Raw genomic sequence first — 18,518 nt, 5'->3', positions numbered from 1 at the left:
TAATGGGCCAGAGCACACACATGTTTTAGATTGACTGATTGCTCCCATCATCACCCTGGACTATAAGTAGGGCCCTGCCCCTTCCTTCATTGCCTGAGCTTTGTTGTGTTAATCGTGTTAGTCTTTACAAATGGTCCCTTAGTGTTTTCCAGTTCCCAGTGTTCCCGTTCCTGCTACCTGTACCCTGTATCCCTTGCTACCTTGTTCCTGTGCCGTAGAGAATTGGAGTCGTGTTGTGTCGTATGCTACGCCTGCTGTATTTCACCACGCCTGGTGTCTGCCTGCTGCCAAGGTCCCATCCGAGCCTGCCATCGCTACGGTCTGTATTGCCACAGGTACCCTTATTTGAACTATTGGCTTTGCCTTGGTATCCTGTTTGGCCATCTGCTATCCCGCTATGGTGGTATGACCCAGTGGGTCCACAAACCGATTTTGACAATTATGATACTATATATATATATATATATATATATATATATATATATATATATATATATATATATATATATATATATATAGTGTTACATACACTATATATATATATATACTTCATTATAATTTCAAAATATTACAAATTACATTTACCTGTGACTACCGGTTATTGTATTTTATTTTTCCCCCTCTTCTATGACATCTTAATTTATTGTCATCGGTGATGGGGAAAAAGGTGTGATGGCCTGCTGTTAAGGGGTGAAGGAGGGCATATTTTTTTCTTTTTTTTACATGCGGAATGTAATAATAACATTTTCAATATGTGGCATTAGGATGTGTCTGGCCACAGACACACCTCATGCCTAGGTGAGGCGGTAAGCACCTTTACATAAAAATGTCTATGTTTGGGATTAGGTTATGCCTGATCATATCATGCGCACCACATGCCTAGAATAGAAGAATATTATGATACTATATATATGGTGTTACACTATACTATACATACTTCAATAGAAATAGAAAATACTACAAATTACATCTACCGGTGACTACCCAAAAAATAGAGACCAGAAGCAGCACTCAAATAGCAAAAAATATGAATTTATTTACCCAGCAAAGCAACGTTTCACTTCCTCCATGGAAGCATTTCCAGTGATTGTAATTTTGTTTTTCCCCCGCTTTTTTTTAATTGTAATCGGCAGATGGGGAAATAAGGTGAGTGATGGCTGGCTAATAAAGGGTGGAGGAGGGTGGATTTTATTTTTATTTTATTACATGGAGAATGCATTCATAAAATGTCCCATGCCCATGTAAGAAGGTAAGCATTTTTACATAAACATTTCTATGTCTGGCATTAGGTTATGCATGATCATATCATGCGCACCACATGCCTAGAAAAGGATATTATAATACTACACTCCCCAACATTGAAATTGCAACACAAAGAAGCGTAAGCCGTAAGGTTATGCAAATCAAGGCAGTAGCAGGTGTCGCTAACATCTGCAAATTATCAAATTTTTAAGCACCTAGCTCCAATCTGTGGCATGTGGGAGGGACATAAAAACCAGATTGAAAGCAAAGTTTTTTAGCCACGTGAAACCTCAAAAATCAGATCAAGTGCTGTGGGATGATTGTGCGATGCCTCCTGTTCCTCGACGTGGCAGTTATCACCACCTGTCGCAAACTGTGAGGGACAAAATCCTTGAACTGAGAGACCTTGCTTTATTACTCCAGCAGATCGCTACCTGCCAAGGTTTAGATGTAAGCACTGTTCCACATTCCTTGTCCCGGAGGTTGGGAGACCAACAATGAACATTAATGACAGAGAGGTTCGGGGAGGCGAGAATCTGCACGGACGGATCGTCTGTTTGGAAGAATGGTGCGTAGTAATCCATTCTGTACTGCAAATGCAATTGGACGTCACATCCCAAGCCTAGGATAGCAACCAGTGTCGTGCAAACCATCAGTAGGCATTTGCCCGATATTGGGCTACGAGCCAGACGTCCAGTTACAGGTGTTCCATTTACTCCAAGCCACTGCTCTTAAAGGCTATCGTGGTGTACAGCAAGACCGTAATGTAGGTTAGAATTCAGGCCTATCCTCTTCAGCGATGAGTCTCGCTTTTATTTCGGACGTGTAGCATGTTTAGGCCCGGCAGGCTGCTCACAGTAGCACAAGCAACATGCATTGCCCTGTTGAAAAACGGCTTCTGGGACACTTTGGAGAAATGGATGTACCATTGGTTCCAATACCAAATCAATGTAACACTGAGCTGTTAGTGTACCTGAAAGGAGGGGTCCGGCTGCTGTTCATTATGTCACCCCTCATGGTCTCCACACCAATCTCTGGCTATCATTGCACCTTAGACAAATGCGTGACTCATCGCAGAAGAGGATAGACCTCCATTCCAGCCTTCATTGCCGTCTTGCTGTGGTCAATAGAACACCTGCAGCTGGACGTCTGGCTCGTAGCCAAATGTTGTGCAAACGCGTTCTGACAGTTTGTGTTGACGCTAGATGCCACCCCAGGCTTGGGATGTGACGTTCAATCGAACAGCAACATGCCATAGTCACTTTACGAAATGCAGGGCATAGTCAACAGGAAATTGCTCACCTGGAGAAGGTTTCCCTTGGTGACGTGCAATGTACCCTAAAAGACATGAGCTGAAAACATGTACGCAATCAACCATGGCTTGGACAACCTCCAGTGACCACAGCACATGAGGACAAATTTCTCAGAGTGTGTTCCAAACGGGACAGATTCAAAACAGCTCGTCAGATCCGTGCTACTCTGATGGAAACGAGGCAAAAAAGTGTGTCAATCGGGACTGTCAAATGCCGCCTTGTATCCAGTGGCTTGAAGGGATGTGTTGCAACCTGAAAACCGTTAATAAAAAGAAAAGGATATTGTGGGCTTAAAAGCACAGGAGCTAGACCATTAGTCAGTGGAAGAAGGTTCTTGTCATAGATGAATAAAAATTTGAGGTGTTTGGGTCGAAGGGGCGAAAGTTTGTTGGTCGTATGACAGGTGAGAGCATGCTTTGGGCTTGCATTCAGCCCACAGTCAAGCATGGGGGAGGTTCCATTATGATCTGGGAATGTTTCAGAAGTGGTGAGGTTGGTGACTTACTAAAAGCTGAAGGAATCATCAACTCTAGGTGCTACAACAACATCCTGGCACCCATCTTATAAGTTGTGGATTCACACTGCAGCAAAATAACGAACAAAAACATACTTCCTAAATGTGCAAAAAGTATATTCAGTCAACAGAATGACAAGTGCTGGGTGCATTGGGGCACAGTCATGCTGGAACAGAAAATGACCTTCCCCAAACTGTTCCCACAAAGTTGGAAGCTCCAATTTTCTAAAATGTCTTGGTATGCTGAAGCATTAAAACTTCCCTACAAACAGTACCCTGTATGTAACGTAATAAAAAGGATTATGGAGGATCTGACTTGCTGGGATTGATTGTTTTCTTTTAAAATGTTTTTATATATTACACTCCAGAGTAAGGGTAGAATCATTTAAAGGAGGATCAGAGGTGAGGGAGGGACCAAGAGGAGGTAAAAAGAGAGATAAGACACAAGGATCCATGCAGGGGCGTAGCTATAGGGGGTGCAGAGGTAGCAGTCGCACCTGGAGCCTGAGGGGGCCAAAATGCCCCTCAGCCGCATACGAAGACACCGGTATTATAAATGATATATGAAAGATGGAGTCCTGTTATAGATTTTGCATTGGGGCCCAGGAGCTTTATGTTACACCTCTGGATCCAAGATACAGTAGGCCCTTTACCAAAACTCACCTCTATGTGTATTTTAACCACTTGACGACTAATAATGAGTAAGTTTGTCATGAGTGGCAAGCAGTAGACGCATTTTGATGAGCATACCGGTCATGCTTAATTTCTTTAACTCTTGGACAACCCATTAAATCACTTCACTGCCCTGGACTACAGGGGATGCTATCATTAACTCCTTCACAGCCCTAGACCACCAGGGATTTTATTATTAACCCCTTTACTGTTTTAACTAAAATAGAATAAAAGAGACACGGCGCCACATAGTGAAAATAAAAGCGAGGTACAACATGAGAGCAAACTTGGTGATAAGAGTATGCTCACCTTGGATTGTAGACAATGGTAGGTGTCACAAAAGTAATGAAGCTGCTGCCAGGTCCATGCACAAAGCAAACAAAATTTGTTGTCGAATTAAACTTGATAGAGTGAAAAAAGGACCACCGGCGCTGCTAGTATGAACAACGTGGAGGCTTAGACAGGCATCAAAGGAAAGGTATTTAATAGTCAGAGGCTACGCGTTTCAACACCGAACCGGTGTCTTCATCAGGCCGATGTCTAAGCCTCCACATTGTTCATACTAGCAGCGCCGGTGGTCCTTTTTTCACTCTATCAACTTTACTGTTTTAGACCACCATAAATGTTACCATTAATCCCTTCACTGCCCTAGATCACAAGGAATGTTTTTAAATATGAGAAGATCATGTTAAGTGGAGTTATCAAACCGGAGTCAAAAAGAGGAGCTAAAGTCCCTGTAAGTACTCTTCTTTTCTTTTACTTTTTCAATTGTTCACTGTTTTCTTTGTAACTGAGATAATGGATAGCAAGATTGGAGGTTTTCTTCAGTGCACCGTTTGCCATATGTTTGTTCCAGGGTGAATACCTCTGTGGCAGATGTGAGTATGTTGTTCACCTGGAAGCTCGCATTAGAGATCTTTGAGGAGCAAAATGCAACACTGAGGGCGATAGACAATCTTGAGCAGAGCATGCTGCTCACTGAGCAGGCAGTTAGTGGGGTAGACCTGGAGGTTGAAGACATGGGTCAGCAGGATCAGGCAAGCATCTGGGTTAATGTAGTTAGTGGAAGTAGAAAGGGGTCCAAGAAAAGGAAGGTCAATCCTGTTTCTGATATTCCAAGCAAAATTGCCAAGTTGGGTGATGATGCGAGGGTGTCGGTCTCAGAAATGGCAGCCCTAGTGGATACTGATCTCCCTAACAGCCGGGAGAACAGCCCAGCTAGTAGTCGGCGGGATGGCAATGCAGGTAAAGCAAGAAAATTGGTAAGAAGGAGAAAGGAATGGATCCAGCGCTGAGACCAGGTAGGTTAGTTTAAAAACGGAAACTTCTTCCAAGATTTATTATTGCGAATAACAATAACAAGGAAGCCATGACTAAGGACGCAGATCGCGTCTGAAACGCGTAGGCACCCGCCTATTCCCTTCAACTAGCCACCATATCCAGAAGGAACACTGCTTGTCTACCTTTTAACTCACTCCCTTTGTTATTCGCAATAATAAATCTTGGAAGAAGTTTCAGTTTTTAAACTAACCTACCTGGTCTCAGCGCTGGATCCATTCCTTTCTCCTTCTCGTCCATTTACTGCGTGTGCCGACACGAGGACCCGAGCGCTACTGACAGTGGGACTGCTATGTTCAGGTGAGCTGGAGGATCCCCTCTATTCCTTAAGAAAATTAGTAGTTGTAGGGGATTCTATAATCAGGAAGACGGATAGAATAATTTGTCACCGAGACCGCCTCAACAGAATGGTTTACTGTCTCCCTGGTGCCAGGGTTTGGCATGTGGTGGAATGGGTGGATAAATTATTGGGAGGGGCTGGTGATGATCCAGCTGTTGTGGTCCATGTGGGTACCAACGATAGAATACATGGTAGGTGGAGGAGACTTAAAGAGGCTCTGTCACCAGATTTTGCAACCCCTATCTGCTATTGCAGCAGATAGGCGCTGCAATGTAGATTACAGTAACGTTTTTATTTTTAAAAAACGAGCATTTTTGGCCAAGTTATGACCATTTTTGTAGTTATGCAAATGAGGCTTGCAAAAGTCCAAGTGGGTGTGTTTAAAAGTAAAAGTCCAAGTAGGCGTGTATTATGTGCGTACATCGGGGCGTTTTTAATACTTTTACTAGCTGGGCGTTCTGATGAGAAGTATCATCCACTTCTCTTCAGAACGCCCAGCTTCTGGCAGTGCAGATCTGTGACGTCACTCACAGGTCCTGCATCGTGTCGGACACATCGGCACCAGAGGCTACAGTTGATTCTGCAGCAGCATCAGCGTTTGCAGGTAAGTAGCTACGTCGACTTACCTGCAAACGCCGATGCTGCTGCAGAAACATCTGTAGCCTCTGGTGCCGATGTGTCCTCGCTCGTCTGACACGATGCAGGACCTGTGAGTGACGTCACAGCGTGATCTGGCAGAAGCTGGGCGTTCTGAAGAGAAGTGGATGATACTTCTCGTCAGAGCGCCCAGCTAGTAAAAGTATTAAAAACGCCCCGATGTACGCACATAATACACGCCAACTTGGACTTTTACTTTTAAACACACCCACTTGGACTTTTGCAAGCCTCATTTGCATAACTACAAAAATGGTCATAACTTGGCCAAAAATGCTCGTTTTTTAAAAATAAAAATGTTACTGTAATCTACATTGCAGCGCCGAGCTGCTGCAATAGCAGATAGGGGTTGCAAAATCTGGTGACAGAGCCTCTTTAAGAATCATTTTAAAGAACTAGGCTATAAACTGAAGGGAAGGACCTCCAAGGTAGTATTCTCAGGAATACTGCCTGTGCCATGCAGATCACAGGAAAGACAGCGGGAGCTCAGGGAGTTAAATGCATGGCTGAAGTCTTGGTGTAGAGGAGAAGGCTTTGGGTTCCTAGAGCACTGGGCTGACTTCTCATTGGGGTACAAACTGTATTCTGCAGATGATTTGCACCTAAATGGAAGGGGGTCTGCTGTGCTGGGGGAGAGAATTCTACCTGGGATGGAGGAGTATTTAAACTAGGGCTGAGGTGGGAGGTCAATTTAGAAAATAAAGGGGTAGTTAGGTTAGAGAGGGGTCAGACTATATTGGTGGGGGAGAAACAGACTGTGTGGAGAGGACTAGACAATAGGATAAGGAGAGACTTTTGTTACAAAACAGCAATGCAAATAATAATGCCCAAATAATGTCAAATAATCACATTTCTGATAGTGAAAGTGAAAAACTGAAAGGCAAGTTAAAGTGTATGTTCACAAATGCCGGAAAAAAAGGCTTTAAAAAAGGCTTAGATAATTTCCTAGAACAAAAAAGTATTAGCTCCTATGTCTATAAATGTATCCCTTTTTTTTTCCCATCCCTTGGTTGAACTTGATGGACATGTGTCTTTTTTCAACCGTACTAACTATGTAACTATGTAACTATGTATGCTGCAGGAATGCTGGTAAAAGCAGTCCCACACGCTGTATTTGTACAGGGGCCCTCACTTGTCTTTGCCCTGTACTGAATGGCGCATCATCTGGACTTTTATTTGATACTATTCATGACCACTGTATGGCATAGTTTATAAGGTCACTAATATGTGATATTTATATGGGTGCTTTGTGACACTATTATTCCCTATTTATATTACCTCAATATCCCAGTTGTCCTGAACTCCTCTGTCTAACCTCTCTAGGATTACCAGTTTCTTAATCTCCCTCTGGTATCCTTCTTCACTGGGGCATGGGTTGTGTTGACAATTTACATGCTAGATAAGGCCGCTGTAATTAACGTCCGGTTCGGGTGAAGTGAAGCAGTAAACCAGCGGGAGATTTTAAAAAAGGGCAACATAAGAGAGGGACGATTGCGGAGATGGCACACCAGTGGTCTAGGCAAAACTCTTATTTTGAGTTTTGCTTGGAATGAGCTTTTCCATTTTATTTTCTATCGGGACTGTACTGGGCTGATCACTGTACTTTACTGGTGCATTATTGTCCTGAAGGGAAGGAGATTATTATTATTCGTGGATATATCATAGAGACCATAAATGCATCTGAAAAGAGGCCTAGTTTTGCCTCAACCTACAGTACTACCTGTAATGCCATTGTTAACTTTTCCTAAAAATGATCCATCACAAGTTCATTTAAAGGGGTCTTCTTTGGAGACCACCTCTCTATATTCATTAATAAAGAGGACATGTCAATTCTCCTGTCTGCTCCCTGTTTTAGTAAATGATTGTATTCCCATAAAATGACAACACTGGATCATCTTTTCTTAGCACTGTAGTTGTGCAATTCCTCTGTTATTCCTCTTGGAAATATATGAATGATTTAAAAATTGGTTGTTACCATTCTCCTTATCAATGGGGCTTGTCCTTTTTTACGTCCTAACTTGCCATGGCAACCCAACTGTACCCCGCAATCACATCACAGGACTCCAAAGGGGTAACAGAGGGAACCCCTATCTCTGTAGCCACCTAGATGCATCGGTCGCCATTGACCACGACATTTAAGGGGCTAAACGGCTAGAATTGGAGTTATCTCTGATACCGGCCGATGCAGCGGGATGTCGGCTTTATAGTGCGGCCCATGCCATCCACTGGGCAGAGCATTACGTGCTATTGCGTGCGCAAGACCCCAATTAGAATGTAATGGTACGCCATTTTGCGCAAACGTGTTCAGGCATATTAAAAGGGTTGTCGGCTTTAGTCAATAATAAGCTGTTCACAAGGTGTCCTGATACCACCAGCAACCAGCTCTAATCTGTGAGGGAACCAGACAGCAAGCGCTCAATTTCCCAGCAGAACCACCGCAGTGGAAATAAAAGATGAATAATTTCCTATTAAAATCAATCGGCTGTCTGTGCAGTGCACGCACAAGCCGAGTCCTCCAGAGCAAGACCCTCTTTGCAGCTGATGTCCTCTCAAGCTAATAGATGAGGATCAGGAATGGACCCCCGCTATTAATTTAGGATGTCTTATTAAAGTATGTGAAAATGGGTTTTCTAAAACAGACAACCTCTTTAAATCAATAGAAATGTTCTCCCGATTCTCTTACCTAAGATGCCCATATACAGAGCGGCCTTGCTGCGGTAGTGCACCGCGTGTCCTGAGTCACCAAAAAGCTGCGTGACCAAAAGCTGCATCACAAAGCCACTGCAATTGGCTACAAATCTTTACAGCACAACCGCTGCGTGTACGAGCTCCCTTACAGCTGCTTATAGGGCAGGTGTGTTTTTAGGTGCCTGTTTGAGATAGCTGCAGGTCTAGAATCTGAGATATGAGGTGAGGCTTGGTGGGTCACACTGTAGAGCTGCTCTTACTGGCCCGCGGGCCCCCCTCACCACACTGGCGCAGTAGCACTACAATGGATCCTCTACATTGCTGGGTCACTTATGTTTGGGGAACAAAATACCCAGTAATGTAGTTGCCTTGGTGGCAGCTCAGCTGTGAAACAGACATTGCAGATGTATCCACCTATTTTACTTACGAGACCCAGACCCAGGGCCACCCACCCAATCAGCCCTCTTCTAGCATTTTCCCTCTTCCTCGTGACCTGTGTAGAGGGAAAGGAATGGCTACAGCAGGAGGAACTCATGGTGTGCATGCCTGCTCCTCCCCGGCAGTACCGCCCGCAGTGTCCCGCTGTTACTCAGATCAGGAAATCTGACTCCTGTTACTCTCTGACCCCTACCCTAAGTAAGTAGCTACTAGTAATGCAGCTATTAACCCCTTCATTGTGTGTACGTCTGTCATGCTGAGGTGTCACACCCCGGCGCTGACTGTTTAGCATAACAGACAAAGTATAAATCTATCATCTCTCTCTCCTTTCTCCAATGTAACTACTGCTGGGGCCCTGCTCACAAAGTAGATGCCGGAGTGGAGAGGAGGAGGTCATGTGATCAGACAGGAAGGGGAGGGGCTTACTCCTAATGCAGCTCAATGCAGGAAAGAGAAGATAGAGGAAGAGGATGCTGCCCTGACATAACACTGTGGTGGAAGGTAATGAGACTGTGAAGGAGGGGGAGCAGTATGTGATAGAGGGGGCTATGTGGAGGAGTATGTGAGAGAGGGGGCTATGTGGAGGAGTATGTGATAGAGGGGGCTATGTGGAGGAGTATGTGATAGAGGGGGCTATGTGGAGGAGTATGTGAGAGAGGGGGCTATGTGGAGGAGTATGTGATAGAGGGGGCTATGTGGAGGAGTATGTGATAGAGGGGGCTATGTGGAGGAGTATGTGATAGAGGGGGCTATGTGGAGGAGTATGTGATAGAGGGGGCTATGTGGAGGAGTATGTGAGAGAGGGGGCTATGTGGAGGAGTATGTGATAGAGGGGGCTATGTGGAGGAGTATGTGATAGAGGGGGCTATGTGGAGGAGTATGTGATAGAGGGGGCTATGTGGAGGAGTATGTGATAGAGGGGGCTATGTGGAGGAGTATGTGATAGAGGGGACTATGTAGAGGAGTATGTGAGAGAGGGGGCTATGTAGAGGAGTATGTGAGAGAGGGGGCTATGTGGAGGAGTATGTGAGAGAGGGGGCTATGTGGAGGAGTATGTGAGAGAGGGGGCTATGTGGAGGAGTATGTGAGAGAGGGGGCTATGTGGAGGAGTATGTGAGAGAGGGGGCTATGTAGAGGAGTATGTGAGAGAGGGGGCTATGTGGAGGAGTATGTGAGAGAGGGGGCTATGTGGAGGAGTATGTGATAGAGGGGGCTATGTGGAGGAGTATGTGATAGAGGGGGCTATGTGGAGGAGTATGTGATAGAGGGGGCTATGTGGAGGAGTATGTGATAGAGGGGGCTATGTGGAGGAGTATGTGAGAGAGGGGGCTATGTGGAGGAGTATGTGATAGAGGGGGCTATGTGGAGGAGTATGTGAGAGGGGGCTATGTGGAGGAGTATGTGATAGAGAGGGGGCTATGTGGAGGAGTATGTGATAGAGGGGGCTATGTGGAGGAGTATGTGAGAGAGGGGGCTATGTGGAGGAGTATGTGAGAGGGGGCTATGTGGAGCAGTATGTGAGAGAGGGGGCTATGTGGAGGAGTATGTGATAGAGGGGGCTATGTGGAGGAGTATGTGATAGAGGGGGCTATGTGGAGGAGTATGTGAGAGGGGGCTATGTGGAGCAGTATGTGAGAGAGGGGGCTATGTGGAGGAGTATGTGATAGAGGGGGCTATGTGGAGGAGTATGTGATAGAGGGGGCTATGTGGAGGAGTATGTGAGAGGGGGCTATGTGGAGCAGTATGTGAGAGAGAGGGGGCTATGTGGAGGAGTATGTGATAGAGGGGGCTATGTGGAGGAGTATGTGATAGAGGGGGCTATGTGGAGGAGTATGTGATAGAGAGGGGGCTATGTGGAGGAGTATGTGATAGAGGGGGCTATGTGGAGGAGTATGTGAGAGAGGGGGCTATGTGGAGGAGTATGTGATAGAGGGGGCTATGTGGAGCAGTATGTGAGAGAGAGGGGGCTATGTGGAGGAGTATGTGAGAGAGAGGGGGCTATGTGGAGGAGTATGTGATAGAGGGGGCTATGTGGAGCAGTATGTGAGAGAGGGGGCTATGTGGAGGAGTATGTGAGAGAGGGGGCTATGTGGAGGAGTATATGATAGAGGGGGCTATGTGGAGCAGTATGTGAGAGAGGGGGCTATGTGGAGGAGTATGTGATAGAGGGGGCTATGTAGAGGAGTATGTGAGAGGGGGCTATGTGGAGCAGTATGTGATAGAGGGGGCTATGTGGAGGAGTATGTGATAGAGGGGGCTATGTAGAGGAGTATGTGAGAGAGGGGGCTATGTGGAGGAGTATGTGAGAGAGGGGGCTATGTGGAGGAGTATGTGAGAGGGGGCTATGTGGAGCAGTATGTGATAGAGGGAGCTATGTGGTATTGTTTTTTTCCCCTGTCAGAAAAACATCTTGATCAATGTCTGGTTTTCATAAGATTACCCAGATTATAATAATTTTTTATATCATTTTTATGTTATTTTAGCATATCATATTGCTTACAATGAGTTTTACTTACCCTGATTGATGAATTGGTGGTCTCTGTTCACCACTCGTCTCTTTCTCCGTCGTTTAGCTTTGTGCGTTCCATTATGCGCTCCAGCGCTTATGTCCCGGCCACCGTACTTTCTAGGTTACCTAGCAACCGGGGACGCTAATTCAGCGTCTCAGGATTATAGTCGCTATATTCATTTAATTATGTTTGTTTTTAGTCTCAGACAAACACTCAGAATTTATACACATTGCCACGGTTATTACTGTGGCTACTATTGATATAAACTGTTTATTTTTGTATGTGTGTAAAAACGGCATGTTTAGTCATATTTCGTTTCGTTTCTATCTCTCTTCTTTTAATGTAATTTTGTGAACGATTATGTCATATGTGTTTTTTAAACATCACTGTAGAGTCAGCGTTTATGTATTCACATTTAGACATGTTATGTGCTGACTTATAATGTGTCTGACCTTTGACCTGCTATCTTGGCGGTTTTTCTCTTTTCCTGTATGTATATAAATGTGCTTGAACTACACATTTTTTATTGGCCTGATGAAGACACCAGTCCGGTGTTGAAACGCGTAGCCTCTGACATTAAACTTTTGCCGTGATGTCCGTTTAAAGCTACTTATTTTCCTGTTCATTATTGCAGCGCCGTTGGTCCCAATTTTTTATTTTTCAAATTTCAATTCTGGACAACAAACTCTGTTTGCTGTGTTTTGGACCTGGCAGCAGCCACAATGCTCGTTTGACACCTAACAGTGTCCATTGGCCAAGGTGAGCTTACATCTAACAAAGTTTGCTCCCTCGCCTAATCCAGCTTTTATTTTGCACTATGTGGCGCCGTGTCTCTTTTTTTCTCCTGTTTTAGGTTAAATCCACATATAGACACATCCTCTCTTTTTAAAATCGCCAAGGGTGGACGAATTTCACTTGGAACAGGCTATGTTTTATCAGTATCTGCAGATTCGCCATGCCCTCCAATCCCAGAGTGATTCAGTAGATTTGACTATTCATGCCTTGGGAGTGTTGGAGTATGTTGCTAAAGCGCCTGCTACTAAGGGGTTGATTTCTTTAGTATATAGGCTTATGTTATCTAAGTATTTAGGGGATCTTATGGAACCCATAAGGGTGATATGGGAACAGAATATAGGCCCTATACCTAAGGATCATTGGGAGGAAATCTTGGCATCACCTGGAAATCTGGGTATGGGAAAAGAAGAAAAAGGGGCAAGAAAAAATATATATTAGGTCGCCTTCAATTATTATAACGATTGATACCGACAATTTATAGGGAAGGATTATCCAATGCAATGTCCCCTTTCAATTGCACTGGCAAAAAAACCTTTATTGTTTTTTATTTTTATTCTTTATTATTTATGTTAGTGTTACTATATTCTGTTATTCAATTCCCGTTGAGTTGAGACACCATCCTGTATGAATGGTTGTGTCCGTATCACCAGGACTAGAGAGGAAGTGCTCTTAAAGCTAGAAAGTGTAATTTTAATGTTCACCGTTCTCACATCAAGATCACCTAATTGACCTTAATCCATAAGGTTTTGTGGGCATATCTATTATCAATAGCAGGCAGCTCAAATGATAAACCAAGTATGGCTCTGCAATAATGCCTCACAGCGTCGCTGCCCTGAGATTGTCTCCCTCGGCAGCAAGACTGGGACTGGAGCCCAGAACTGAATGTGGCTAGATAGCTGCAAAAGCGTCTCACAGGATCGCTGCACTGGTATTGTCTCCCCGGCAGTGAGACTGAGACTAGAGCCTAAGACTAAGTATAGCTGAGTAGCTGCAGTAGTATCCCACAGCATCGCTGCACTAAGGTTATTCCCTGCAACGAAACCGAAACCAGAGCCGCAGCTAGGTCCGAGGCTACTGGCGGCTAGTGTATTAGACGTAGGTGACTATGACGTCATCAAAGCTCGCACTTGCTGCAGCTAATGCATTCAAACAAGGTAAGGATGGTTTATTTTACATTATTCTCTCCCTCTATTATTCCTTTCCCTATTTACAAAGTCGGTATGTTACCCGACGTACGTTTCAATGATCAAAGTCAGCTTCTTCCGGGAGCGGGAACCTTTTGTTTATGGCCCTTTGTATAGGTCAACAGTTGACTGACAGCAAATTTAGCCAGTCAGCATAATACAGGTAAAATAATTTCCTTTACATTTTCGTCAAAACATAGCGGTGTGAATTTACTTATTAATGGTATCCAGACATTACTATCAAAGTAATGTCTTATATTTTGACATATAGACAAGTCATAAAGTATGTTATTTGATCTTTCATCAATCACGTATAGAACACCCTAAGGGCGGATTTACACGAGCGTGTGCATTTTGCGCACACGCAAAAAACGCGGTGTTTTGCGTGCGCAAAAGACACTTAACAGCTCAGTGAGTCATCACATAGGATGCGCGGCTGCGTGATTTTCGCGCAGCCGCCATCATTATGACATTTTGTTTGGATGTTTGTAAACACAAAAAGCACGTGGTGTTTTTTTTGTTTGCAAACATACTTTTGACTGCTGTTGCGTGAATAACGCGCGTCCCACGGAAGTGCTTCCGTGTGGTGTGCGTGATTTTCACGCACCCACTGACTTCAATGGGTGCGTGATGCACGAAAAATGCAGAAATATAGGACCTGTCGTGAGTTTTACGCAGCAGACTCACTCTGCGCAAAAATCACTTACAGTCTGCACTACCCTATAGACTAGCATAGGTCCGTGCGTTGCACGGACGTATTACACGTTCGTGAAAATCCGTCCTAAGGATGTGAACTATAAGGAGCAATTTTTATCCTTCAATTTTAAATTAAAGTATTGATATCATGGTCTGTATTCAGTGCAATTTTATGAGCTTTAATTTTTTCTTTTGTTTCGTTTTTTATTGTTATTATTATTTAGTTATGGGAAATATGATGGATTATTGCATAAATTGTGGCTATTGCCATTCTGAATTTCTAGTATTTTTGCATCATCCCAAAAAGTGGTAGTTATAAAGAGGAGCAGATGAACCATCATGTCTCATGGGCAGGGAAAAAGGGAAAACATTGTTGTCAAATAATTCCTCCCTCAATTAGTCCATAAAAATTCCCATTTACCGATGGGACATTCAAAGATCAAATAAAGGACCATACTTTCAAAGGAAGCAGCCAAAATTAAAGGACTCATAGAGTCCATTAGGGCTCACTGAGTTCATCTTGTATATCCACTTGCTTTCCTCTTTTAGCAACATGGAATCTATATCGCCCCCTCTTATCCCTGTGGTCATGACAAATTGCCCATCCTGATAATTCCTTTAAATTGAGATTATGGTGACGTTTAACCCCTTCCCGCCGCAGCCCTTTTTCATATTTTCCTTTTTATTTTTTCCTCCCCACCTTCCAAAAGCCATAACGCCTTTATTTTTCCATCTATATAGTACTATGAGGGCTTTATTTTAGCAGGACGAGTTGTAGTTTTTCGTAGCACCATTTACTTTGCCATATAATGTACTAGGAAACGGGAAAAAAATTATTTGTGGGGTAGAAAATGAAGAAAACAGCGATTCCTCCATGGTTTTTTGCGCGCCGCTTTTATGGAATTCACTGTGCAATTAAAACAACATGTTAATTTTATTCTGTGGGTCAATACAATTACGCCGATACCAAATATATGTAGTTTTTTTTCTATATTTTACTACTTTTACAAGTAAAAACCTAAGTGTAAAAAAGAAAATTTATTTTGTGTCGCCAAATTCCGAGAGCCATAACTTTTTTATTTTTCTGTCGATTAAGTGGTATGAGGCACACTTTTTGCGGGATAAGCTGTAGTTTTTAATAATACCATTTTGGTGTACATGCGACAGTTTGATCACTTTTTATTTCATTTTTTGTGGGAGATTAGGTGACCAAAAAATAGAGATTCTGGCGTTTACAATTTTTTTTTACAGTGTTCACCGTGCGGGTTAAATAATGATATTTTGTAATAGTTCAGACTTTTACGGACGCGGCGATACCAATTATGTTTATTTATTTAATTTTTTACTATGCTCTAGGGGGGAAATGAGAAAAGGGTTTTTTTTTTTTTAACTTTTAATATTTTTATTTTTTTTACACAAACCTGGATATTTTTCTGATTTATTTTTTATGCAGTCCCTAGTATAGTGATTTTTAACAATATGTTGTCCTATAATATTTGTTTTTTATATCCTACAGAAATAGTCGTACCCAGATGTTTTTTTAGGTCTTCATCCAATAGCAATACCTGCTCGTGTTGTTTCATAATATCGTTCATTTCTTGCCACTTGTCGTACAGTGTGGTGATAAAAATCACTTTATCATCACTCTCTGTTTTATCTTTTACCACCAACAGTGCATCTCTATCCGTCCGGAGGGCTAAGATGTATGCTTGTTTAATTTGACGCCCTGTGTAATGTCTTTCCTTCAGTCTATTTCTGAGATCCCTAGCTCCCATCTTAAAATTCTCAAAAGTGCAGCAGTTTCTCCTTAGTCTCAGTAATTCTCCCTTCGGGATTCCTCTAATAGTTCTATTTAAATGGGCACTTTGTGCATCTAGGAGGCTGTTGGTGGCTGTCTCCTTTCTGTATAAATTGTTAATAATTTCACGATTATGGTCAATACCAATTTTAACATCCAAAAAAGTTACTTCCCTTCTGCTATAATTTAGGGTCAATTTTAGATTTTATTCATTTGTATTGAGAACATCTATAAATTTTAGCAGGTCGTCTTCGGATCCCCTCCAGATGAATATGATATCATCAATATATCTGCGCCATATTGATATTTTTTCAACATGTGCTTGAAGAGGTTCCCCAAAAACGATTTCCTCCTCCCACCACCCAAGGAACAGGTTGGAAAAAGTGGGTGCCATTGCTGTTCGTTGGGTTTGTAGGAAGAATCAAAAATAAAGTAATTTCTTGTTAATATGAATTTTAGTGCTCTATTGACAAAGGTCCTCCTACTGGGACTATAGTTATGCTCACAACCTAGGAAGAAATCGACAGCTCTACACCCCAGATCATGTTTGATATTGGTGTAGAGACTCTCTACATCTAGAGTTACCAAAAATTCACCCTCCTCAAGATTGGCATTATTGAACTCCTGGAGTATCTGCATCGTGTCCCGAGTGTAAGAGGGAAGCCTATATACAAAGCTACGCATTTCTCAGTCAGACATCCCAGCCAGATACTATAGGTCTGCCAGGTGGCTGTTCCACATTTTTGTGTATTTTAGGCAACATATAGAAGGTTGCCACCTTAGGATGTCTGACTAAAAGATACTTAGCCTCATTTTGTGAGATGGCTCTCTCTTCAAGACCTGAGCTGATGAGTCTCTCATACTCTTGTTGGAACTGTAAAGTGGGATCCCCCCATAAAAATTTGTATCTCTATTGTTGAGCTGTTTTTTGCTTCTCTAATATAGAGTTCTTTGGGCCAGATTACCACATTCTCACCCTTGTCTGATTGTTTAAAAACCCCATCAGTCCAGGTCTTGAATTCTTCCAACGCTTTATTTTCTTCAATAGTGATGTTACTGGAGAGCGAGGTTTCGCTTAATAGATTAATATCTTGTGTGACCAGATCTACAAAAATCTTTACCTGTGGGCATAAACCCAAAGAGGGCATGTTCTTAGATTTGAATTTTAGCCTATGTTTCACGCCCCCTTCCTCCACGTTGGTAGCCACCAATTATGAGTTTCCTAGATCATTTTGAGTTTCCCCTGCATTGGCTAATTCCTCTAAAATTTTCTTGCCCCTTTTTCTTCTTTTCCCATACCCATAATTTCTATGACTTATATTGGTGGTGTACACCTGGGCAAGAACTGACAATTCTAATAAAATAATAGGAGATTCTTTTCCTTTTTTCACCTGGAAATCTGTCCATGAATATAGCACAGAGGAGGTCTCAGATCTTTTTAATACACAGGGTGTATAGAGCGCCGTGGGTTCTGAAAAGAATGGGAGTCAGAACGGATGCTAAGTACCGTAGGTGCCCAGTGGAAAAAGCGGATATTTTTCATATGTTCTGGGCCTGTGGTGCTCTCAGGACCCTTTGGGGGGAAGTGACGGATTTGATATGGCGGGTCTATGAGGGGCTTCCAGATGATCCAAAGGTGCTGCTTCTTGGGTATGTTGGTGATCTGGAAGGGGACCGGCAGGAAGGTTTGGCCATTGCCAAGATTCTGTACCAGGTCCGAAAAGGTATAGCTAAACACTGGTTGGATGCAGACCCACCATCCGTGGGGGAAATTCTTGGGACTATTAATCATACCATTCTGATGGAATATAATATAAACAAGAAAAGGGGAACTGTCAAGAAATTTGGAAAGCAATGGGACAAATGGATCGATCACTCGGGGTTGGCATCAACCACCCTTCTCAGACTCCGAATGTCTGGGGGAGTGCAGGGGGTGGGAAAACCCTGATATATGGCAAGTTGACAGCAACGTGATATGTCATGTTCACACTGGAAAGGTTTTTAAACAGTGGGACTGTGGATGTGGGTATGGTTACGGGGGTGGGGGCAGGGGCGTAACTAGGAAAGACTGGGCCCCATAGCAAACTTTTGACTGGGGCCCCCCCTCCCCTGGGTGTCACACAACCCCCCCCCCCTTGTAGATAGTGCCTTTTTTACAAACCCCCCCTTTTGATAACGCCATACAGCCCCCCTGTAGATAACGCCATACAGCCCCCTTTGTAGATATCTACAGAGGGGGCTGTATGGCGCTATCTACAGAGGGGGCTGTATGGCGTTATCTACGGGGGGACTGTATGGCGTTCCCTACAGGGGGGGTGTATGGCGTTCCCTACAGG

The 18,518-nt window shown here is 43.4% G+C and overlaps 1 protein-coding gene across 6 annotated transcripts in view; it reads left to right on the top strand.

Annotated features, from left to right (window-relative positions):
* Positions 1-9,180: 9,180 nt before the first annotated feature.
* The window catches only part of LOC142749855 (uncharacterized), an 86,005-nt gene continuing 76,667 nt past the window's right edge, over positions 9,181-18,518 (top strand). For 2 of the 6 annotated variants that reach the window (XR_012882483.1, XM_075858385.1), the window contains exon 1: positions 9,410-9,700. The gene's annotated coding sequence lies outside the window, so the exon portion shown is untranslated. The other 4 variants (XR_012882479.1, XR_012882480.1, XR_012882482.1 and 1 more) reach the window with 4 other exon arrangements.

The sequence above is a fragment of the Rhinoderma darwinii genome, chromosome 3, assembly GCF_050947455.1.
Source record: "Rhinoderma darwinii isolate aRhiDar2 chromosome 3, aRhiDar2.hap1, whole genome shotgun sequence".
NCBI lineage: Eukaryota > Metazoa > Chordata > Amphibia > Anura > Rhinodermatidae > Rhinoderma > Rhinoderma darwinii.
Note: the sequence above shows the minus strand (reverse complement) of the source record. Positions and strands in the feature narration are given on the sequence as shown.